Raw genomic sequence first — 26100 nt, 5'->3', positions numbered from 1 at the left:
TTCATACGTATCTAGTGTTTCGAAATTGTTTCTGTTGTGTTGGTCTTAAAGGCAATTCTGATATTAAACTTATTAAATTAATTGCTGAGTTGATTGGATACTTCTTTGTAGAATGGAAATGTAATAAATTTCGAATTTTGAACAATATTGTCATTATCTGAATTGTTATATTCCGGCAATGAGCTTTGTGTTTCTAGAATTCATTAACAATAGAACAAATGAAACGATTTTCACACAATATCGTCTTAAAATGACTAATTCTCTCTTAAATTCCTTTATATTCAACCGTAATTTAACTATTCAACCAATCCTGGCTTGAAAGACGCAGTTTTTGTACCGCGCTAGATGGCACGAGCTATAATATATGACTACATCACTTGTGGTAGGCTAGCTATAGATAGCAAATGAATGATTCTAATTATCATTAGTGCTATAAAGACCTAGAAAGTTAATTGACGTGTCTTCCTGATGTTCAGTTGAATTTAATGTTAGAATGAAGTTCGATCATCTTTTTATCTAATGAGTCAGTCTCATTGATCTAATAATATAATGTCATTCACGTATCTCCTGCAGTAAATTATTTTCTGTTCCCTCTCTGGACGTTTATCATAGAATTTAGTTTCGATATAATTAATAAATATATTAATGACAATGGAAGAAAGCTGGCAGTCCGTGCCCAGTTCTTTGTTTTGTATAAACGTTCTATTGTTGAATGTAAAGAAGTTATAGTCTAAAACCATTCTCAGTAACTCAATAGATTCCAAAACTGCACTCTAGGAAGAAGTTTTATGAATGAGAAAATGATTTCTTATTAATTCGATGTATGCTTGCATAGATGTATCGACTTGTTGTCGAGGTACCTGGTAATGCTAGCTTACCTTAGTCGACATTGCCTTAGAATGTTCTCTGAGCGTAGTCTGCTGTATTTTAATTACCAGTATTTTACAGATATGTTCTATTTTATACTTGCTGCTATCTGCCAATGTTATCTTTTGAGAGGTCATATATTTTGTACTACGCTACTTGCCATTAAAATTGCTACACCAAGAAGAAATGCTGACGATAAACGGGTATTCATTGGACAAGTATATGGTACTAGAACTGACATGTGATTACATTTTCACGTAGTTTGGGTGCATAGATCCTGAGAAATCAGTACCCAGAACAACCACCTCTGACCGTAATAACGGCCTTGATACGCCTGGGCATTGATTCAAACAGAGCTTGGATAGCGTGTACAGGAACAGCTGCTCATGCAGCTTCAACACGATACCACAGTTCATCAAGAGTAATGACTGGCGTATTGTGACGAGCCAGTTGCTCGTCTACCATTGACCAGACGTTTTCAGTTGGTGAGAGATCTGGAGAACGTGCTGGCCAGGGCAGCAGTCGAACATTTTCTGTATCCAGAAAGGCCCGTACAGGACCTGCAACATGCGGTCGTGCATTATCCTGCTCAAATGTAGGGTTTCGCAGGGATCGAATGAAGAGTAGAGCCACGGGTCGTAAAACATCTGAAATGTAACGTCCACTGTTCAAAGTGCCGTCAGTTCGAACAAGAGGTGACCGAGACGTGTAACCAATGGCACCCCATACCATCACGCCGGGTGATACGCCAGTATAGCGACGACGAATACACGCTTCCAATGTGCGTTCACCGCGATGTCGCCAAACACGGATGATGCTGTAAACAGAACCTGGATTCATCCGAAAAAAGACGTTTTGCCATTCGTGCACTCAGGTTCGTCGTCGAGTACACCATCGCAGGCGCTCCTGTCTGTGATGCAGCGTCAAGGGTAACCGCAGCCATGGTCTCCGAGCTGATAGTCCATGCTGCTGCAAATTTCGTTGAACTGTTCGTGCAGATGGTTGCTGTCATGCAAACGTCCGCATTTGTTGACTCAGGGATCGAGGCGTGGCTGCACGATACGTTACAGCCATGTGGATAAGATGCCTATCATCTCGACTGCTAGTGATACGAGGCCGTTAGGATCCAGCACGGCATTCCGTATTACCCTCCTGAACCCACCGATTCCATATTCTGCTAACAGTCATTGGATCTCGACCAAAGCGAGCAGCAATGTCGCGATACGATAAACCGCAATCGCGATACCTACAATCCGACCTTTATCGAAGTCGGAAACGTGATGGTACGCATTTTTTCATAGCATGTAAGCTTTCACGGCCGGCGTCTTCATTAATTAAAACTTCCGGGCTGAATTGCCGTGGTCCATATATAAAACTTCGTCTCCTTCCTGACGTTTCGTTGCCGGCTGCGGGCAACATATTCTGAGGTGAGTCGGCGACCGACTGCTAGGCGCTGATGGTCCCACTTATATAGAGCGCTTAGATGGCGCCACCACTCGTCACGTGCTTTCGGCTTTAAAACTATCTCTAGCAAGTGCCATCTCTCTAGATTACAGGTAATCGATTGTCACGTCGTTGGTACAAAGTCGAACGCCATACCTTGTCTAGTTTTAATCCTTCTTATTTTCTATTAAAATTATTTTCGTGCTTATAGATCTCTATAGCTTCTCTATATATGCGAGTGTAATAATGTGAGGTCCTAGCTATCACGTTTGTCTCACTAAATTTTATTTCGTGATCACCGTCTTTGAAAACGTGCTCCGCTACAGCTGATTTTTGAATCTGTCCCAATCTACAGTTCCTTTTGTGTTCCGATAAGCGGGTATTAACACTCCTTTTAGTTGTTCAAATATAAACCTTGCCACAGCTACACGGAATTTTATACACACCTGGGGTAGCTAAGGGATGTCGTGCGTCTTTCACCGATCTTAAACTTTAACTAATTTTCTTCGTAGGTCGACAGATTGTCTCCACTTGAAACTTGGCCAAAACTTTACCAATACGGTCCGTATGTTATGAATAAATGGAAGAAAAACTTTTCCAGCTGACGGTTGTTGTTGTTGTGTATTTTCGAACGCTTTTCTTCTAAGGTGGAGTGCTCGATCTATTTCCTTGTCAGTGTACCCATTTCACTTGAAAGCTTTTCGCAAATGGCTTAATTCATCTTGTAAGTAAATTGGCTCACAGATGTTATTAGCTCTGTCCACTAAAGTTTTTATGACTCCTCTCTTCTGCCTAGGATGATGATTCGAATTCATACGTAGGTAACGATCGGTATGTGTGTCTTTCCTATGTACCCTGTGCCCTAGAGATGGGACTCTAGGGAATATGAAAAAAAGAGAGGAAGGTTTATCTGTTTAGCAAGAGGAATAAGAGGCAGATTTCAGACTACCTAGCAGGTCAAACTGACTATGTTGACTGTTTATGGAAAAAGTTCAAGGCAATCGTAAAATGCGTTTTAGACAGGTACTTGCCGAGTAAAACTGTAAGGGACGGGAAAAACCCACCGTGGTTCAACAACAAAGTTAGGTTCAAATGGTTCAAATGGCTCTTAGCACTATGGGACTTAACTTCTGAGGTCATCACCCCTAGAACTTAGAACTACTTAAATCTAATTAACCTAAGGACATCACACACATCCATGCCCGAGGCAGGATTCGAACCTGCGACGTAGCGGTCGCGCGATTCCGGACTGTAACGCCTAGAACCGCTCGGCCACCACAGCCGGCCAACAAAGTTAGGAAACTACTGCGAAAGGAATGAGAGTTTCACTGTAAATTTAAACGTAGCAAAAACCTCTCAGAGAAACAGAAGTTAAACGATGTCAAAGTTAGCGTAAGGAGGGCTATGCGTGAAGCGTTCAGTGAATTCGAAAGTAAAATTCTATGTACCGACTTGACAGAACATCCTAGGAAGTTCTGGTCTTACGTTAAATCAGTAAGTGGATCGAAACGGCATATCCAGACACTCTGGGATGATAATGGCATTGAAACAGAGGATGACACGTGTAAAGCTGAAATACTAAACACCTTTTTCACCGCACTGCAGTTCCTTTTCTAAATCCTCGCACGAACGAAAAAATGGCTGACATCGAAATAAGTGTCCAAGGAATAGAAAAGCAACTGAAATCACTCAACAGGGGAAAGTCCACTGGACCTGACGGGATACCAGTTCGATCCTACACAGAGTATGCGAAAGAACTTGCCCCCCTTCTAACAGCCGTGTACGGCAAGTGTCTAGAGGAACGGAAGGTTCCAAATGATAGGAAAAGAGCACAGGTAGTTCCAGTTTTCAAGAAGGGTCGTCGAGCAGATGCGCAAAACTATAGGCCTATATCTCTGACAACGGTCTGTTGTAGAAGTTTAAAACATGTTTTTTGCTCGCGTATCATGTCATTTCTGGAAACCCAGAATCCACTCTGCAGGAATCAACATGGATTCCGGAAACAGCGATCGTGTGAGACCCAACTCGCTTTATTTGTTATTGAGACCCAGAAAATATTAGATACAGGCTCCCAGGTAGATGGCATTTTCCGTGACTTCCGGAAGGCGTTCGATACAGTTCCACACTGTCGCCTGATAAACAAAGTAACAGCCTACAGAATATCAGACCAGCTGTGTGGCTGTATTCAAGAGTTTTTAGCAAACAGAACACAGCATGTTGTTCTCAATGGAGAGACGTTTACAGACGTTAAAGTAACCTCTGGCGTGCCACATGGGAGAGTTATGGGACCATTGCTTTTCAAAAAAATGGCTCTGAGCACTATGGGACTCAACATCTGAGGTCATCAGTCCCCTAGAACTTAGAACTACTTAAACCTAACTAACCTAAGGACGACACACACACCCATGCCCGAGGCAGGATTCGAACCTGCGACCGTAGCGGTCGCTCGATTCCAGACTGAAGCGCCTAGAACCGCTCGGGCAATCCGGACGGCATTGCTTTTCACTATTTATATAAATGACCTAGTAGATAGTATCGGAAGTTCCATGCGGCTTTTCGCTGATGATGCTGTAATATACAGAGAAGTTGCAGCATTAGAAAATTTCTGCGAAATGCAGGAAGATCTGCATCGGGTAGGCACTTGGTGCAGGGAGTGGCAACTGACCCGTAACATAGACAAATGTAATGTGTTGCGAATACATAGAAAGAAGGATCCTTTATTGTATGATTATATGATAGCGGAACAAACACTGGTAACAGTTACTTCTGTAAAATATCTGGGAGTATGGGTACGGAATGATCACATAAAATAATTGTTGGTAAGGCGGGTGCCAGGTTGAGATTCATTGGGAGAGTCCTTAGAAAATGTAGTCCATCAACAAAGGAGATGGCTTACAAAACACTCGTTTCAACTATATTTGAGTATTGCTCATCAGTGTGGGATCCGTACCACGTCGGGTTGACAGAGGAGATAGAGAAGATCCAAAGAAGTGCGGCGCGTTTAGTCACAGGGTTATTTGGTTAGCGTGATAGCGTTACGGAGATGTTTAGCAAACTCAAGTGGCAGACTCTGCAAGAGGGGCGCTCTGCATCGTGGTGTAGCTTGCTGTCCAGGTGTCGAGAGGGTGCGTTTCTGGATGAGGTATCGACTATATTGCTTCCCCCTACTTATACCTCCCGAGGAGATCACGAATGTAAAATTAGAGAGATTCGAGCGCGCACGGAGGCTTTCCGCCAGTTGTTCTTCCCGCGAACCATACGCGAGTGGAACAGGAAAGGGAGGTTCACATGGCTCTGAGCAATATGGGATTTAACATCTGAGGTCATCAGTCCCCTAGAACTTAGAACTACTTAAACCTGACTAACCTATGGACATCACACACATCCATGCCCGAGGCAGGATTCGAACCAGCGACCCTAGCAGTCGCGCAGTTCCGGACTGAAGCGCCTAGAACCGCTCGGCCACCGTGGCCGGCACGGAAAGGGAGGTAATGGCAGTGGCTCGTAAAGTGCCCTCCGCCACACACCGTTGGGTGGCTTGCCGAGTATAAATGTAGATGTAGATGTAGAATGGATGCAGGTGATCAGACAGAATGCTTACGTACGTGTCACCTGTCAGAGCCGTATCTAGACGTATCAGGGGTCCCACATCACCCCAACTGCACGCGCCCCACACCATTACAGAGCCTCCACTAGCTTGAACGCCCCCTGCTGACATTCAGGGTCCGTGGATTCATGAGGTAGTCTCCATACCCGTACACGTCCATCCGCTCGATACAATTTGAAACGAGACTCGTCTGACCAGGCAACATGTTTCTAGTCATCAAGGTCGATGTTAATGGGTCCGGGCGAGGCGTGAAGCTTCGTGTCGTTCAGTCATCAAGGGTACATGAGTGGGCCTTCGGCTCCGAAAGCCCTTAAAATAATGTTTCGTTGAATGGTTCGCACGCTGACGCTTGTTGATGACCCAACATTGAAATCAGCAGCAATTTGTGAAAGGGTTGCACTTCACGTTGAACGATTCTCTTCAGTCGTCATTGGTTCCGTTTTTGCTTTTTCCGGTGGCAGCGATGTCGGAGATTTGATGTTTTACCTGGTTCCTGATATTCACGATACACTCATGAAATGGTCGTACATGAAAATCCCCACTTCATCTCTACCTCGGAGATGCTGTGTCCCACCGCTCGTGCGCCGACTATAACAACACGTTCAAACTCACTTAAATCTTGATAACCTGCCATTGTAGCAGCAATAGCCGATCTAACAACTGCGCCACACACTTGTTGTCTTATCTAGGCGTTGCTGAACGCAGCGCCGTGTTCTGCTTGTTTACATGTTCCTTTATTTGAATGCGCGCGCCTTTCTTTGACGCTCCAGTGTACTAGCTCCAGAGACCCTTTGCTCACTTGATTTCCTAACTTATAGTAACTTATTTAGATATCTGTTATTTTGACTTTCGTGCGACGATTTAAAGAAGGGGTCTTCCTCATTGAAGCAGTTTTGTACGTCTACCTGAGGACCCTTCTAGAAAAGAAATGAGCTAATATATCTTCAGAAGGTGGTGCCCCATGGCTCAAAAATGGTTCAGATGGCTCTGAGCACTACGGGACTTAACATCTGAGGTCATCAGTCCTCTAGAACTTAGAACTACTTAAACCTAGGTAACCTAAGGACATCACACACATCCATGCCCGAGGCAGGATTCGAAACTGCGACCGTAGCGGTAGCGCGATTCCAGACTGAAGCGCCTAGAACCGCTCGGCCACTCCGGCCGGCTAGTGAGAGTAACTGTTAATAGCTTTATACCGCACAGGGACGACTTAACATCCGATTACAGTTTTAACAGGAATGAATACACTCACTAGCACACTTTCTATTGATTGACGTCGTAATGTAAATTACGGTATGAAACAGTGCATTATTCATGGTTTCATCGCCTGACGATAACGATTTTATATTTCACCTAACACGATGCTATGAATATATTTATGAACTTGATGATGGCCAGACGAATGGAACTGGTTGTATTAATAAAGTTTTTTACAGCAGCTCAAGGCGGTAATAGGACATATTTCAAATGAGCTGAATATGCTCGAACCAGCTGGTATGCTTCAACGCTGCTCCAATCTACAATAAACTTCTACAAGAAGGGAAGAAAAAGCTTCCGCATTGTATAGAATCTTTTAGGTTTCTCATCTGTCTGCATGACGTTTCTCTTTTCACCAATTTTAGTCGATGTTCTGTTATTCTGTTAGTGATCACAGACTCTGAACAGCCTATTCAGACCGTGACGTCAACGCCGCCACCGCATGCCTGTCTACAAACATATTATTAGCCTCGAGAATGAACTTGGAGGAAATGGAAAAGCCCAAGCAGTAATCTTAAATGGACCTATATTCTTTCGTGGCTGCAGGGTTAATTTTAGTCTTGACGTCGGTACTGGAAATTCAGGCAGTGGTTGGTTTACGCTAGCCATCGTTCGTTGTGAAAACGCGTCCCTTCCTAGACTTGAATCTTTTGCCGACAGAGATGTCATCGCCAACAAGACTTTGCATTATGGAATTGACCAGAAGACTCAAATTAGGCCTAGTTATGTTTATAGTAATATGCCATGTACATTACCTTAAGGACGATTTTTTACGAGGCTCGTTTCTATTTATCATGGCAGAGCCTACACGTACTCGAGATACTAACATTTGTAGTCTGTCAACAAATCCCAAATAATAAATGAAATCCTTCAAGATTACCAGAAAACAGGATGTGGACCGCAGTATGCAGGAAAGAGTAATCGGAGTATCACAATTCCTTCGCCTAAACCGACGCGTGACTAATGCGCAGTTTCTCCCCGAGAGCGCCGGGCAACCTCCGCTGCCACGACTCGGAACGTGGGAGACACGGCCTGTGAAGGCGGCGGCAGCGCCGCACTGTTCTTGCTCCCTGCTGCTAGCCGTTGTGTTGTGCGGGGCATTCTGTGAGATACACAGTGCTCACCGACGCGACAGATCCTAATGCGCCCTATTCACACGTAAGGCACCGCGTCATCGGTTTTCGCAAGCCTTCATTAGGAGGTGGGAGGCCCCCGAAGCAGCGTCTCGTCCTGTTGGCGCCCTGGTCCGCTGCCGTATTTACACCCCATTTGCGTTTACCTTGAAAGGGGAAATTGTGCAATTAAATTACTTATCCCTGCCGAGGGCGAGGACGCGGAAACGTGGGAACGTTTTGCGTGGAAGCGCGCCGAAGCACTCGAAGCAGAAGGAATGCCCCTGAACCACTTTGTGCAAATAGGCCGCAATTTGTGCCGGCAATCACAGTGCGATTACTGGAGATCGATAGCGGCGCGGCCTGGTCGCGAATCGACAGAGCGCTAACAGTTCTGGCAGCTCTTTCTCGGTCTCCGATGTTTCCACTTCGTTTTTCCCCGTACGAACGTGCAAGTCCTGCCCTAAGAGAACTGCGCTTTCGGTGACCTCGTACCTACTTTGTAATGAGCGAGGTGGCGCAGTGGTTAGCACACTGGACTCGCGTTCGGGAGGACGACGGTTCAAACCCGCGTCCGGCCAAACTGATTTAGGTTTTCCGTGATTTCCCTAAATCTCTTCAGGCAAATTCCGCCATGGTTCCTTTCAAAGCGCACGGCCGCATTTCTTCCCCATCCCACCGTAATCCGATGGTCCCCCCCCCCCCCCCCCCCCGCCCAACAAATCCACCAACCATCCAAGCCCGTTTTCTGTAAGCAATCATTTCATACTACAAAGATATATTTTACGTACAGTAGGAATACTGAAAGGCGTTGCTGCAGTGGTATGGTTCCCGACAGGTCAACGAAGTTAACCATTCTTGGGCTGGGCTAGCGCTAGGATAGGTGACCATCCGGTCTGCCGAGCGCTGTCGGCAAGCGGGGTGCACTCAGCCCTTGTGAGGCAAACTGAGGAGCTACTTGACTGAGAAATAACGGCGCCGGTCTCGCAAACTGACATACGGCTGGGTGAGCGTTGTGCTCAAATGGTGGCCGGCCGATGTGGCCGAGCGGTTGTAGGCGCTTCAGTCTGGAACCGCGCGACCGCTACGGTCGCAGGTTCGAATCCAGCCTCGGGCATGGATGTGTGTGACGTTCTTAGGTTAGTTAGGTGTAAGTAGTTCTAAGTTCTAGGGGACTGATGACCTCAGATGTTAAGTCCCATAGTGCTCAGAGCCATTTGTTCAAATGGTTCAGATGGCTCTAAGCACTGTGGGACTTGACATCTGAGTCATCAGTCCCCTAGACTTAGAAGCAAGTAAACCTAACTAACCTAAGGACATCACACACATCCATGCCCGAGGCAGGATTCGAACGTGCGACCGTAGCAGCCGCGTGCTTCGGGACTGAAGCGCCTAGAACTGCTCGGCCACAGCGGCCGGCGCGGTGTACCGACCACATGCCCCTCATTATCCGTATACAGTGATGCCCGTGGGCTGAGGATGGCACGGCGGCCGGTTGGTACTGTTGGGCCTTCATGACCTGTTTGGGCGAAGTTTTTTTTATTTTTATTAATTTAGTTTTTTATTTATTTCTGGAATATTGATAATTTGTACTTTGTCGGAAGCTGATGGAGCCTGTATAGTCTATAGGGTGACCATGAAGTCCTAAATTAAAAATAATCATAACTTGGAAAGTAGTAGAGATAGCTATTACATGCGGATGTGCTTCCGTGTCAGTAGTTTTGATATGGCGCTGAGATGACTAAGCTATTGTACGTGCAATAACGTCTGCTGCCTTCAAGTGCCTACCAGTTTGGGTAAGCATAGCCCGTGATGTGCATCCCTCTTTCAGCCTTCCCAAGCTGCACCAGCGCACGATGCACCAGCATACGCAGCGTCCCTGTCGAGCAGTGTATACAGAGGGGCGTGGGCAGTAGAGTGCATCTATGCATGATGTTAAGTAACTATACAGAACACAGGAAATCTGAATAAAATCTATTTCAGTCACAAAATGGCTCTGAGCACTATGGGACTTAACTTCTGAGGTCATCAGTCCTTGTTTCAGTCACAATTTTTCCATGTTTTATTAAATTATACGATGCATTTCAGAACCTGTGGGTTCATCATCAGATGCATAATTTGTATTTGCTCTTGAATGAGGTGAAATGTGTTTTCCGTTATGAGAAAGAGGTACTGGGTTTCGTATTTCATGAACTAGTGCGGAAGTATGTGAGAAACAATGTTTCAGCACTCGATTCATGAAATACGAAAAATAACATCTAACAATTCGTAACAAGAAAATGCATTTCGCCTCACTCAAGAGCAAATGTATATTACGTATTAGATTATTTACATTTGAACATGGATCCACTCCGAAATGCGTCACGTGATTAATAAAACACGAAAAAACTTGTAACTGAACGCGTTTTCGTTTAAACTTGGGCTGTGTAATGAATGCAGTCACATTCACAGCTGCAAAAAATGAATAAATTGAAAATAGCTTTACATTATATAACGTGTACATTGTTGTGGACTGGCAAGACAGCCAATCCACAGTGACGGGCAACCGAAAGGCACGCGCCCAAACTCAAGCAGGCCGGCGCGAGGCATGCTTCATTAGATACATAGCAAAGGATAAATGGCGCCTTGCTAGGTCGCAGCAACCGACCCAGCTGAAGGCCACGCCAACCATCGTCTCGGCAAACGAGAGCGCAATCCCCAGTGAACTGTAGCTATGAACGTCGGCTGTACAACTTACAACTGGGGCGAGTGCTAGTAAGTCTCTCAAGACCTGCCGTGTGGCGGCGCTCGGTCTGCAGTCACTGATAGTGGCGACACGCGGGTCCGACGTATACTAGCGGACCGCGGCCGATTTAAAAGCTACCACCTAGCAAGTGTGGTGTCTGGCGGTGACACCACATACATTATGCAACAAACAGCGTGCAAGTATGGATTAAACACATTTCGCATCGTATAAGCATTGTATTCATTGGCTACGAAGTTTTTCGCGACAGAGTGCTTGCTTAAAAGTCGTCAGTTCATGGGGTACAAAAGTGGGAGCCTGGCCAGTTCACGACAGACACCTTGAGCCCCTGACGATGATATTGGAGGCAGTCGTCAAAAGCCTAGAATTCTATCAGAATTTGATGCGGCAAGTAAAGCAAGAACTTTTTACGCATTCTATTCACTGCTATAAATCTTAACACGTAGCACGTATAACTCAATAAAAGCGTTTTCACAAATATAATAACGATCAAAAGTTAAAGGGCAAGTAGCTTCCTCAAAGAATAAACATTTTGTCATAATTCATATATCTTCTTCAAACCAATACGTATGTTGTACTAAAGTAGCCTATCTTCCTTCTCAGGATTCAAGCTATCCGCATACCAAACTTCATCGAAATCAGTACAGCATGTTAGTCGTGAAAAAGTAGTAGAGTTACTTTTGCATTTATAATACTGTATTAGAAAGGATAAAATTTTCTGTTATATTTTTTTCATGATCCGATTTTGATGGAATAAAGCCTATACAATGTCGCAAGCTACCCCCAAGATACCTATGAAAACCTCATGAAAGAGATTGGCGTGTTGATAGAAACAGCAGATGTGACATTTTTAGACGAAATTGTAAATAACGTTATCCTTTTCATTCGTGATCCGATTTTGATGAAGCAAAGCGCCTACGGTTTCCCAAACAATGCTCAAGTTGCCAGTGCAAAACACGTGAAATTTCGGCTGGTAGTTTCAGAGAAGCGAGTTCAAACTAACAAACAGTTTTATTATTAGTACAGAATGGATAGAGCATCGTGGTTTGTTGTCCTACGTTTAGCAACTCTCAAAGTGTTCAAAAATGGTTCAAATGGCTCTGAGCACTATGGGACTCAACATCTTAGGTCATAAGTCCCCTAGAACTTAGAACTACTTGAACCTAACTAACCTAAGGACATCACACACACCCATGCCCGAGGCAGGATTCGAACCAGCGACCGTAGTCTCAAAGTGTTTCTTTTTCCTTTCAATGTGTGCCCCACTCGTGCCTCGTAGAACAGATGTGATATTCAAGGTCTGTCGATGTGCGGCTCAGCATTGCAGCGTCAACTATTCTAATTGTTGCGTCGATTCGTGCATGAAGGGTAGCGGTCACATTGACTAGTGTTGTGAACACGCGGTCCTCGACGTCACCCAACATAATGAAGTCTAATGACGTGACATGGGGAGAGTTCGCCATGCTGTGGGGGACCATCACGACCCGTCCACCGCTTATGTAACGCTTTATGGACAGTTGATCTCATCAACACCTACATCCATAGACATGCTGCGCAAGATACCGTATGGTGCGTAGCGGAGGGTACCCTGTTCCACTCGCAAACAGAGCGAGGGGAAAACGACTATCTGTATACCTCCGTACGACTCCTAACCCGTGTAACCTTATCTTCGTGGTCCTTATGCGAAGTGTATGTTGGCGGCATTAGAATCGTTCTGCAGTTAGCCTCAAACACTGGTTCTCTAAATCTTCTGAATAGTGCTCCTCGAAAAGAGCGCCGCCTTCCCTCCTCTCCCTCCTTGCCCCCTCTCCCCGGTTATTTCCCGAAGCATCTCCATAATACTTGCGTGTTGTTGGAACCTAACGTTAACAGACCTAGCAGCCTGCCACTGAATTGAAGCTGATCTGGTATTGATCCCAAACACGCGAACATTATTCAACAGTGGGTTGCATTGTTTACACATGAATCACGCTTTCCTAGAATTGTCTCAATAAACCGAAGTCGACCATTCGCTTTCCCTGCTACAATTCTTACATGCTCATTCCACTGTTTTGCAACGTTACGGCTACATATTTAATCGACGTGTCAAGCAGCACACTGCTAATGCTATACTCGAGCAGTTTGGGCTTATTTTGCCTACTCGTCTGCATTAACTTAGGTTTTTCTACGTCCAGAACTAGCTGCCATTCATCACACCAACTAGAAATTTAGTTTAAGTCGTCTTGTACCCTCCCACAGTCACCCAACGACGACACTCTCCCATACACCACAGCATCATCAGCGAAGTGCTGCAGACTGCTGCACATACTGTCCACCAGATCATTTATGTATGGGTCTATAGAAAATAACAGCGGTTCTGTCACACTTCTCTGGGCCCCTCCTAACGATACCCTTGCCTCTGCAGTTCGTGTGATGCATGACGAGTTGACTTCTGGGGGTTGCGCTGAAATGCAGCTTCTACTCTGTCAGCACGTCTTTGACACTGCCCGTCTCCTTACTTCTGGCGATGGTTTCCTCCCGTACCAGTGATGATGATTCTGCAGTACCTTGTCACAGATTTGCGTTCTGATTACCAGATGGTATACTGTGCCTTCTCCTGGTCTGTCGCCATTTTGATGCACTCCAAGACAAATTTGCAACAAAGGACAAAAGAAAAAACTTTGAGAACTACTAAACATATTACACTAGGCCAAGATTCACAGTATCTCATAGTTTCAAAGAGAGGATTTTTCGGTCTGTAAAAGAATTATATTAACAAATTACAATAAAACTGTTTCGTGGGAAAATACGACATTCATTATAGAAAAATCAGAAAAACAAATAAGAAATAAGTATTCAAATTCAAATGGTTCAAATGGCTCTGAGGACTGTGGGACTTAACATCTGAGGTCATCAGTCCCGTAGAACTTAGAACTACTTAAACCCAACTAACCTAAGGACATCACACACATACATGCCTAAGGCACGATTCGAGCCTGCGACCGTAGCGATCGCGCGGTTCCGGACTAAAGCGTCTAGAACCGCTTTGCTACACCGGCGGCGAAATAAGTATTTTTAATATCACTAAGTTTTAATTGTTTAGAAATATATTCTCCTAATAACTGTTCCAAATAGCAGACGCAATATGTGTGAACTCAGAAACAAAATTAATTATAGCAATAAGGTCAATGTTCGTGGTTTCTTCTCCGCTACCAGCGCGTCTCTAGGTGGCGGATAGGGGAAGGGTCTGTAGATATACAATTCAGGTGAGAAGTAAAATACCACCCGCGGACCAACGCAGAAATCAGAATACAACAGCGGCTGTCCCCGGATTGGATGGCCTTTGGTCTGCGTCTGTCCACTAGACTAGGGGCGGCTGAGAAAAACCTCCGGGCTAACAACCGTGGTTGTAAACCAGTGGCTCTAACAAAAAGATCCTCTTCATACATAATATTCCAATTATGGCAGAGCGTGATGTGAAACAAATTACGACAGGTCGACTGTCCATCGCACCAAAGTGCACAAGCAGACAATCGGATTCTTTGGAGTCTGCATCATTACACAGAGATGAATCGGAGCGTCTTGGAACCTCAAGCAAGATAAGTATAGAAAACAAAGTTACATAAATACTTTCAACGTACGTTCTGTTCTAAAAACTGGAAAATTAAAAACAAAAATATTACGGGCTACTTCAAAACCATAAACCTCTCATACCGGCCTTACAAGAAGCCAGATTCATGGATGAAAACAGTTTTGAATCTGGGGGGTTCAGAATATACATAGGAAAGATAGGCAAATAAAATTATGAAACACACACCGCACCTAGGAAATGGCTTTATAATAAACAAAAATCGTTTGTACTCCATTATCAACCCTGAATCACAATTTGAAAGACTCTCCACACTTGCTTTCAGACCTGCTAAAATATACACTATCATTAATGCATACACCCCCTAAATGAAGAAAACGGAAAGGTCAAGGAGAGAGTGGAAACTTTTTAGGACGAACTAGATGATGTGCAAACAATTCTAGAGAAATAGAGCGTCCCTGCTAGGGAAGGAGAAGAAATAGAAAAAAAAGTTCTAAACTACGCAGCACTTAGGAGAACTAACCCAAATGCCATCAGACTAATAAAACTATGCCAACCACGCAACACGATCGTGAGCTCGAGAGTCTTTTAAAAGCTGCCCAGAAAACAGAAAACATGGGCCCCTCAAACCCACACGTATACGATATTGCAGTGCCTGTATTATTCCAAATTATGATGCAATGTTCCTTCGGATATGCATGGTTGACGACGTATAGAAGTTTTGGTCTGGCCGTGAGTCGTGCTCGGATAGCCTAATGGTATGGCGACCACTCACCATAATCGGGAAATCCGGGTTCCAGTCCCGTTCCGGGACAAATTTTCATTGTCCATATTCCATTATACGGCTGAAGGTTGTCTATATTCGTAACTGCGAATTTATTTCTTGTAAACCCACATGTAGGTGAATTCCAACTCCATCACGTGGCATTCAAATTGAACCACCATAAAGAATACAAAATTTCAAAAATTCAGAGGAGCCACTCTATATTCTGATCACTATCTTTCTAAAATAAAACTCAAAATTATCCCCGAAAGGAAAATCCGAACCAGCAAGCCCAAAAAAAGAAAATTCTACTCGGAAAAGATAATGAACGCCAAGGAGTTTCTCCTCGCAACTGAAAACATCCAAAAGCAAAACTGGGATCATATAAAAATGCCTAATAAGTAAAGCCGAACAATTAGCTTCCGTAACTTCAGTCAAAAAACATGCCTGGTGAACGGAAGAAGTAAAGTAGAACTGGCCTTCTCACCAAAAACACATATGGAAAACGTCCCTTTCATGGAATGAAAAAATAAGACATTATAACTCAGTAGTCAAGCTGGAAGCCCTGTATGCAGCCAGTCCATGACCAGTCATGAACTAGTTGGAAGTCTGGGAATCAATGAAAGTAAAATATTTTAAAAAATCCTTGGCCCAATTTTTTTTGAGTCTTCTTTTACTGGTTTGATGCGGCCCGCCAAGAATTCCTCTCCTGTGCTAACCTCTTCATCTCAGAGTAGAACTTGCAACCTACGTCTTCAATTATTTTCTACATGTATTCAATCTCTGTCTTCCTCTACACTTTTTGCCCTCTACAATTCCATCTAATACAATTGAAGTCATTACCTCGTGTCTTAACATATGTGCTATCATCCTGTCTCTTCTCCTTTCCTCTCCGATTCTGCGTAGAACCTCCTCATTCCTAACCTTATCAGTTCACCTAATTTTCAATATTCCTCTGTAGCACCACATCTCAAATGCTTCGATTCTCTTCTGTTCCGGTTTTCCCACAGTCAGTGTTTCACGACCTTAAAATGCTGTGCTCCAAACGTACATTCTCAGAAAATTCTTCCTCAAATCAAGGCCTATGTTTGATACTAGTAGACTTCTCTTGACCAGGAAGGCCCTTTTTGTCAGTGCTAATCTGCTTTCGATGTCCTCCTTGGTCCGTCCTTGATTATTTTCCTACCTTAGTAGTAGAATTCCTCAATTTCATGTACTTCATGAGCATCAATCCTGATAAGTTTCTCGCTGTTCTCATTTCTGCTACCTCTGATAACTGTCGTCTTTCTTCGATTTTCTTCCAGTCCATATTGTGTAGTCATAGCCTTTCATATTGAATTTTAATTCCACTTCTGAACCTTTCTTTTATTTCCGTCATTGCTCCTTCGATGTACGGATAGAATAGTAGGGGCGAAAGACTATACCCTTGCCTTACACTCTTTTTAATCCGAGCACTTCGTTCTTAGTCGTCCACGCTTATTATTTCCTCTTGTCCCCATATTCAGGAACAACAAACTAATCCACATCAGAAATGAAACACTTTACCAAGCTACCGAAAAACTCTCAGACATAGTGAGGAAAGAAGAATTGGTTTTTATCGACACATCCTCAGAATGAACACAAATTATTTACAAAAAAAAATTGCCTACTTCCACAAAACAAACATCAAATTGGTTTAACGAAACGGAGGACTTAAGAAAACTTCAAACCACAGAAAAGATGATCGCAGACAACATAGCAAAAAGTAACCAAAGACAAAAACGAGTGGTTCCAAGTCAAAATGAAAATTAAACGAGCAGTCCAAATCTCTGAAGCAAAAAGAAAGCTAGGTCATAAAAAACGATACAATACTGGGCTAATAGAAAGGTACAGAACATTAAAAATTAACTGATTCCACGTAAACCCAAAGTCGGGTGAAACAAAAGAAAAAGAATATCAATGTACTCTTCAAACTAACAACTCATAGCTCTCTGTTGAAACATTGTGCTCTTTGAAGGCTGGTACGAAAAATTCAGAAAGTCGCTTTTCTTTTTTGGTCATCGGTCTACTGACTTGTTTGATGCGGCCCGCCACGAATTCCTTTCCTGTGCTAACCTCTTCATCTCAGAGTAGCACTTGCAACCTACGTCCTCAATTATTTGCTTGACGTATTCCAATCTCTGTCTTCCTCTACAGTTTTTGCCCTCTACAGCTCCCTCTAGTACCATGGAAGTCATTCCCTCATGTCTTAGCAGATGTCCTATCATCCAGTCCCTTCACCTTATCAGTGTTTTCCACATATTCCTTTCCTCTCCGATTCTGCGTAGAACCTCCTCATTCCTTACCTTATCAGTCCACCTAATTTTCAACATTCGTCTATAGCACCACATCTCAAATGCTTCGATTCTCTTCTGTTCCGGTTTTCCCACAGTCCATGTTTCACTACCATACAATGCTGTACTCCAGACGTACATCCTCAGAAATTTCTTCCTCAAATTAAGACCGGTATTTGATATTAATAGACCTCTCTTGGCCAGAAATGCCTTTTTTGCCATAGCGAGTCTGTTTTTGATGTCCTCCTTGCTCCGTCCGTCATTGGTTATTTTACTGGCTAGGTAGCAGAATTCCTTAACTTCATTGACTTCTTGACCATCAATCCTGATGTTAAGTTTCTCGCTGTTCTCATTTCTACTACTTCTCATTACCTTCGTCTTTCTCCGATTTACTCTCAACCCGTACTGTGTACTCATTAGACTGTTCATTCCGTTCAGCAGATCATTTAATTCTTCTTCACTTTCACTCAGGATAGCAATGTCATCAGCGAATCGTATCATTGATATCCTTTCACCTTGTATTTTAATTCCACTCCTGAACGTTTCTTTTATTTCCATCATTGCTTCCTCGATGTACAGATTGAAGAGTAGGGGCGAAAGGCTACAGCCTTGTCTTACACCCTTCTTAATACGAGCACTTCGTTCTTGATCGTCCACTCATATTATTCCCTCTTGGTTGCTGTACATATTGTATATGACCCGTCTCTCCCTATAGCTTACACCCACTTTTTTCAGAATCTTGAACAGCTTGCACCATTTTATATTGTCGAACGCTTTTTCCAGGTCGACAAATCCTATGAAAGTGTCTTGATTTTTCTTTGGCCTTGCTTCCATTATTAGCCGTAACGTCAGAATTGCCTCTCTCGTCCCTTTACTTTTCCTAAAGCCAAACTGATCGTCACCTAGCGCATTCACAATTTTCCTTTCCATTCTTCTGTATATTATTTTTGTAAGCAGCTTCGATGCAGGAGCTGTTAAGCTGATTGTGCGATAATTCTCGCACTTGTCAGATCTTGCCGTCTTCGGAATTGTGTGGATGATGCTTTTCCGAAAGTCAGATGGTATATCGCCAGACTCATATATTCTACACACCAACGTGAATAGTCGTTTTGTTGCCACTTCCCCCAATGATTTTAGAAATTCTGATGGAATGTTATCTATTTCTTCTGTCTTATTTGACCGTAAGTCCTCCAAAGCTCTTTTAAATTCCGATTCTAATACTGGATACCCTATCTCTTCTTAATCGACTCCTGTTTCTTCTTCTATCACATCAGACAAATCGTCACCCTCTTAGAGGCTTTCAGTGTATTCTTTCCACCTATCTGCTCTCTCCTCTGCATTTAACAGTGGAATTCCCGTTGCACTCTTAATGTTACCACCGTTGCTTTTAATGTCACCAAAGGTTGTTTTGACTTTCCTGTATGCTGAGTCTGTCCTTCCGACAATCATATCTTTTTCGATGTCTTCACATTTTTCCTGCAGCCGTTTCGTCTTAGCTTCCCTGCACCTCCTATTTATTTCATTCCTCAGCGACTTGTATTTCTGTATTCCTGTTTTCCCGGGACATGTTTGTACTTCCTCCTTTCATCAATCAACTGAAGTATTTCTTCTGTTACCCATGGTTTCTTCGCAGCTACCTTCTTTGTACCTATGTTTTCCTTCCCAACTTCTGTGATGGCCCTTTTTAGAGATGTCCATTCCTCTTCAACTGTACTGCCTACTGCGCTATTCCTTATTGCTGTATCTATAGCGTTAGAGAACTTCAAATAGCCCGCATCTCGTGGTCGTGCGGTAGCGTTCTCGCTTCCCACGCCCGGGTTCCCGGGTTCGATTCCCGGCGGGGTCAGGGATTTTCTCTGCCTCGTGATGGCTGGGTGTTGTGTGCTGTCCTTAGGTTAGTTAGGTTTAAGTAGTTCTAAGTTCTAGGGGACTTATGACCACAGCAGTTGAGTCCCATAGTGCTCAGAGCCATTTTTTTAGAACTTCAAACGTATCTCGTCATTCCTTAGTACTTCCGTATCCCACTTCTTTGCGTACTGATTCTTCCTGACTAATGTCTTGAACTTCAGCCTTCTCTTCATCACTACTATATTGTGATGTGAGTCTATATCTGCTCCTGGGTACGCCTTACAATCCAGTATCTGATTTCGGAATCTCTGTCTGTCGCTTTATGAAACCCCGAAAAAAATTTTGCTGGTTGTACTTTCTCCTATTTTATGGGCAGCAACACATTGTCCAACTTTTCCTTGTTTCGATCTCTTTGATACTGTCATTCTGATGTAATGCCTGATACATTCAAGACACCTGCCATACGTGCTGATTCTCCGTCCGGGGTTGGGTACAAATATATTGTTCCGAGGCCGGGGCCAATACGACAGATTTAAAAAGTCTTACACCCTTTGCAATATACCGGGGCGTGAGGAAAAGTAATACCACCGAATCTTTTATTCTGTCCTCAATATCGGTTAAGGTAATGCATGTCTTGTGTAATACACTTCCCTGTGTCCCTCAAGAAAATTACGACTCTCTGTCGCTAGAGAGCTCCGAATTCTAGCGTGTAACACGACAATGTGTACAGTAACTATGTCGGTGCGTGAAAAACAGCGTGTTGATTCGAGTTTCGAATTAGAATCCTCCGTCCAGACATGAAACATCCTCTCCTTCAGCATGTCGACATCTGTAACAATCCGATGCTTTTGCATTCACTGCGATCAATCATCCTCCACACGGTCCCGACATGGTCCCATCTGAAATTCATCTATACTCATAGTCAAGGGGTAAACAAAAAAAAAAAAAAAAAAAAAAAAAAAAAAAAAAAAAAAAAAAAAAAATATATATATATATATATATATATATATGAACCTTTTTTACGAACGCGTAATGTTTTACGAATATATGTATATATATATATAAAGATCCTGGATCCCGGGTTCGAACCTCACTACCGCTAGAACTTTGAGTAAAAATAATCACCGACGGCTTCCGGCACAAGAAGTCACCCTTATTCTGCCGACGGCCGTATCAAAGCGGACAGAGGAGTTGTAAGTAGGCTGCATAGGTTTTTTTATTGGTAACACCACGTAGCGCTCTGTATGAAAATCACTGGCTGTGCTGTGTGCAGTCTGTGGCTGGTTTGCATTGTTGTTGGCTATTGTAGTGTTGGGCAGCCGGATGTGAACAGCACGTAGCGTTGCGCAGTTGGGGGTGAGCCGCCAGCAGTGGTGGATGTGGGGAAGTGAGATGGCGGATTTTTGAGAGCGGATGATCTGGGCGTGTGTCCATCAGAGACAGTACATTTGTAAGACTGGATGTCATGAACTGATATATATATATATATATATATATATATATATATATATATATATATATAATATGACTTTTGAACAATATTAAGGTAAATACATTGTTTGATCTCTATCAAAATCTTTCTTTTGCTAACTGTGCCTATCAGTAGTTAGTGCCTTCAGTAGTTTGAATCTTTTATTTAGCTGGCAGTAGTGGCGCTCGCTGTATTGCAGTAGTTCAAGTAACGAAGATTTTTGTGAGGTAAGTGATTTGTGAAACGTTTAGGTTAATGTTAGTCAGGGCCATTCTTTTGTAGGGATTTTTGAAAGTCAGATTGCGTTGCGCTAAAAATATTGTGTGTCAGTTTAAGCACAGTCATGTATAATTGTTCAAAGGGGACGTTTCAGATGTCGACCCTTAGCCGAGGATACCTCACTGGAATCTTCTGATTTTTTCTTGTAGTTTTTGTAATTAGTGTAGATTTTGTTTATTGCTAGCGCGTAATTGTAGAGAGAATCTCCTTTGTAGTTGCAGTCTTTCATTGTGGTACAGTAAAACAGTTGTGGCATGCATGTAGATTTGCACCAAGTATTTCGCAGCTGCGCTTGCGATTAACTAGATATTATTTTCAGTGCTATGTTAATGTGTTTTCTTAGTTTTGCTCTTCAAATTGTGCTTTTCTGTGTTATAGTATGAAATATTGTGACAATAATGGCGTGTGAAAAACGTAACACTAGGCTCCAAAGTAAACTGAGAAATAATAGTGACGACGAGCGTAGCTTATCAGCACCACTGTGTAATGAATTGACAGACATTCAAAGTAATAATTTGGTAATTGTGCATAGGGAAATGGAGCGGGCGGCAAAGAATGGTGTAGACAGTGAAACAATTAGTGAACAGGGAAGCATTATCGATCGATCGGTCGGCAACAGCCCGCCTCAGGAATCGGGAATGACAGGACACAATCTTGCAAATACTGCAGATTCAGGTTTTGGGTCCTCACCGTTTTCTCAAATAAGTCAAGACACATTTTCTGCTTGTCAAAATGTGAATGTTGCCGAAAAGCACTGAGGAACATGTTTCAGACACCAGTGCATTGTTATTACAGTTAATGCAACAAATGGGACAAAGGCTACAAAAGTTGGACACAACGCTTGAACAAAATCAGAAACAAATGGGACAAAATCTTCGAAAGTTAGACACAATGGAACAAAATCTTCACAAGTTAGACACAATGGAACAACACCAGAGACAAACACAGCAACAGTTAGACGCAATGGAACAAAAGCTTCAAAAGTTAGACTCAGTGGAACATACGCTTGAACAAACACGTGAAGATTTAACTACTGAGTTACATAAAATCGAATCGAAATGTCAAAAAATCTGTAATGACGTAAAAACACAAATATTTGAGCATTTCCAACCTATTTTTTCGCGGCATGAAAATACATTACAGAATCATGAAGCAGCCATAAAAGAACTGCAAACTATTGTTCATGAAAATCATTAGACCTTACAAGCTAAAATTGACTCAGTTTCATCTACCGATTCGGTTACACAACATGCAAAAACTCAGGAAAACTTAAAGGACACAGTAGATACGATTTCAACACAAATGGACACTCTGAAACTTGGTTCAGAAAAAACACACTGAGGAAATAAGTACACTATCGGAGAAAGTAGCCGAACTCCGGATCAGTTCATTAACTTATCTGCAAAGGTAGATGATGATCTGAATGACACAAGACATGTAGCCATCACTGACACGGAAGAGTATGAACAAATTAAGAAATTCAAAAAAAATCATAATCAAAGTTATACCCAACACAAAAGAGAAATCCGGGAAGTACAAGATCAGTTGGCACAAGTAATACAAAAATTACGTATTTCAGAGGACACTCGCGCTCCAACACGGGAAGAGGGACTTAGAAATACAGAAAAGCCACAAAATAATAACACAGGGCATTTCGGAAATTATAAAAGAAATTGTCAAGGTTCACCGAATTTTGAGATGGAACCGCCGACACGACATAACAATGACCGATATGCTACTCGCCAACACGATGATTTTGACTATAAGCTGTTCATTACTACACGTAAATTCAAAACATTTAAGAATTCTGGCAACGACATTCATCCGCAAGTGTGGCTCCATCAGTTCTTTCATTGTTTTCCTCCCAACTGGTCATTAGAGCACAGATTAGAATTTATGTGTGGCTACTTAGAGAATGAACCAGCTGAAAGAATGCGATCGGTCATTCACGATTGTCACAGTGAAGGAGAATTTTATCATGCCTTCTTCTCAACATATTGGTCTCAAGCTACACAAGACCGAGTAACACATAGCATCATAATGATGAAACATTTCGAACAATCTGAATTTTCCAGTCTTGTGAAATATTTCGAAGACATGTTGCACAAGAATCAGTACCTGTCAAACCCATACAGCCCCTCAGAACTCATCCGCATTTGCTTAATCAAATTACCTGAACATTTACGACATATTATTTTGGCAGGACGTTGCAAAGATGACATTGAAGCTTTTCAGGGACTCTTACAAGAATTAGAAATTGACACTGACAATCGCAGAACGAGCAAACAGGAACACAACAATTACAGGTCACATCCGTCGCAATTCCGGGATGAAAGAAATAATAACTGGACACGACAAGGCTATTCTCACAACGCAAATCGTGACCAAAACAGACACCACCCATATGACAACCATTGGCAGAATAATAGTTACAGAGAAAGATCGCACTTCCGTAGTAATGAATATGACAGAGATAACCACAGAACCAGACAGTGTGGGAACCAAAACAATTATTATCAAGGGAGACAGAATAACTTCAGACGCAACGGTCCACCACGCAGTTATGATTCAGGGAGGAATTGGCTCTGAGCACTAAGGGACTTAACATCTATGGTCATCAGTCCCCTAGAACTTAGAACTACTTAAACCTAACTAACCTAAGGACAGGGAGGAATTCTCCACCACTTAACCAACAAGAAAGAAACTACAGGATCTACCAACATGACGGCAGACAATATGATCATAACGACAGACCTGTATTGCATCAGAACTGGCGGGATTCAAACAGGGCAGGGCCCTCTCGACAAGGTGAATTTGTAGAAGTTCGGTCTCCTAATCCCAATAACGACGCACACCAACAAAGAGACAGCAGACAATGACTCGCACCGCAGGCAGCCACGTGCACCGGCTGGCTCAGAGAAAAATAACATAGACGCTAACCCTGAGAAAAATTTGAGCATTCTTTGCCGGTGTACCATATACCACATGATAATTCTGTTGAAGCTGGAGCTCTGCATAGTAGGAGGCGTAAAGGCTTGCACCACATTTCACATGTAAAATCGTTTCTTGAAAGATAATCTGCTTTTTAACTTTGTCTTTGTCATAAAAATTTTCACCGCACGTTACTAGTATGCCTTGTTACACTTAGAAACTGTTAACATGCAACAATGTTTTGAATTTAACTATCCAGTCTAAAACCTAAGGAACATTTTTAGACAGAAATTACGAATGCATTGTTATAGTGAACAGACGACACAGTGTTGTTATTTGTACATTCTCGCTTGTTAGTTGCACGATTACGTAACGACTATCAGGCTTAAATACTTAGAACATATACTGGTACTGCTAATGAGATTTTAATGCAACATTTTGGTTTACTTGAAAATACAATCTGGATATAAAGTACTTTCTGCGAGATACCAGATGACACAGTGGTTAGTTTATGTGACAGCTACACGATTTTATCATGATGCTACTAATGAGTGACAATTTACAATGTTGCTTTTGCGGTGTTTCTGTTTTATATCTGCACAGTTTTTCTGAATTCTTCTGGAAAGGAAAACATGTTTTAGTAGTAACTTTTGTGGTATAGCTACAATGAGACAGCCTTTTCTGTAGCACAACAATACGTTACAGCACAGTACTTTCTTCATCACGGCAATAAGCATAATAAGTAAGATATCTATACGCAAAGCATTTCACTTTTGTTTATCATGAGGCAAGTACATTGACTTCTGCAGAACTTAGCTTTCGGAGGACGATAACCATGACACTTCCACAGAGATTACCTTACAAGAAGACGCACAGTTTAGCGCTACAGTACATGTATTTGAGTGAATAATTTTGTACTTAAAATATTTATTTTTAAAGATTTATGAATTACAATGATACAAAGGTTTTCCGTGATACATTTTATTCCATTGCTGTAATCTGTAACACCTGAGGGTATAAGTACATTAATCCTCAGAGGGGTACACGCTTATGTGTACCATGTGTGTAGCAAGCACAAGGAGCCCTAGCTAATATGGTATTTGCTTATACAACTTTACACATCGGTACCATATTCCTCTAAAACAGAATTACACAGCTGTCTGATTATTTGACAGAGAAACAAACATCTTTTTACTACATCAGTGACACGTGTTTACGTAATTACACAGTTGGATAACTTCACACTTATGAAATTGTATTTTGTCTGTACTTTGTGAACTAATTGTGATACTATGAGAGCTTTGAATGATATATTTGGTATGGGATCATGGGATCATTTAAAGTACGTTTGAGGTAGATGACACTATTTAAATGAGCAGAGAATTTTTTTAGGTTTTGAAATTATTGCAGAAAGCTATGACGTTTTTGAGATGTGATTGATCTGTTATGATGTTATTATTACGACGACGATGTGTATTATGCTGCTGAGGTATGTTTATGATCAATGAGATGATGCTATATGAGGAATCTGATTATGCTATGTATTTATGATGATGAAATATTGAAGACGTGTTGATGAATATGTATATGTGCAGTAAGGTAAGGAATAAGGAGTAGTGGTTAAGGGCCTCTGACTTGTGAAAAAGGATGTTGGAAACCAAGAATCATACTTTAAGAGTTATGAAATGTGTGTAAATGCGTGAGTGTATCACAATGCTGGCGAAAATTTTTTGGACGCTGTTATAATTACAGGGTTCTGTTTTTACACATTTCTACTGTAATTTCTCGACTCGTGAAATTTTATTTGTATCAAACTGTCACTGTAGCGGAAACTTCTGTTGTAAATTTCGGCAAGAAAGGTAAGTGACCTTGACGTAATGCGTTCTAGGCGTCCAG

This window comes from Schistocerca americana, chromosome 7 (assembly GCF_021461395.2).
Source record: "Schistocerca americana isolate TAMUIC-IGC-003095 chromosome 7, iqSchAmer2.1, whole genome shotgun sequence".
In the NCBI taxonomy this organism is placed as follows: Eukaryota; Metazoa; Arthropoda; class Insecta; order Orthoptera; family Acrididae; genus Schistocerca; species Schistocerca americana.
This window is presented reverse-complemented; position numbering follows the sequence as displayed.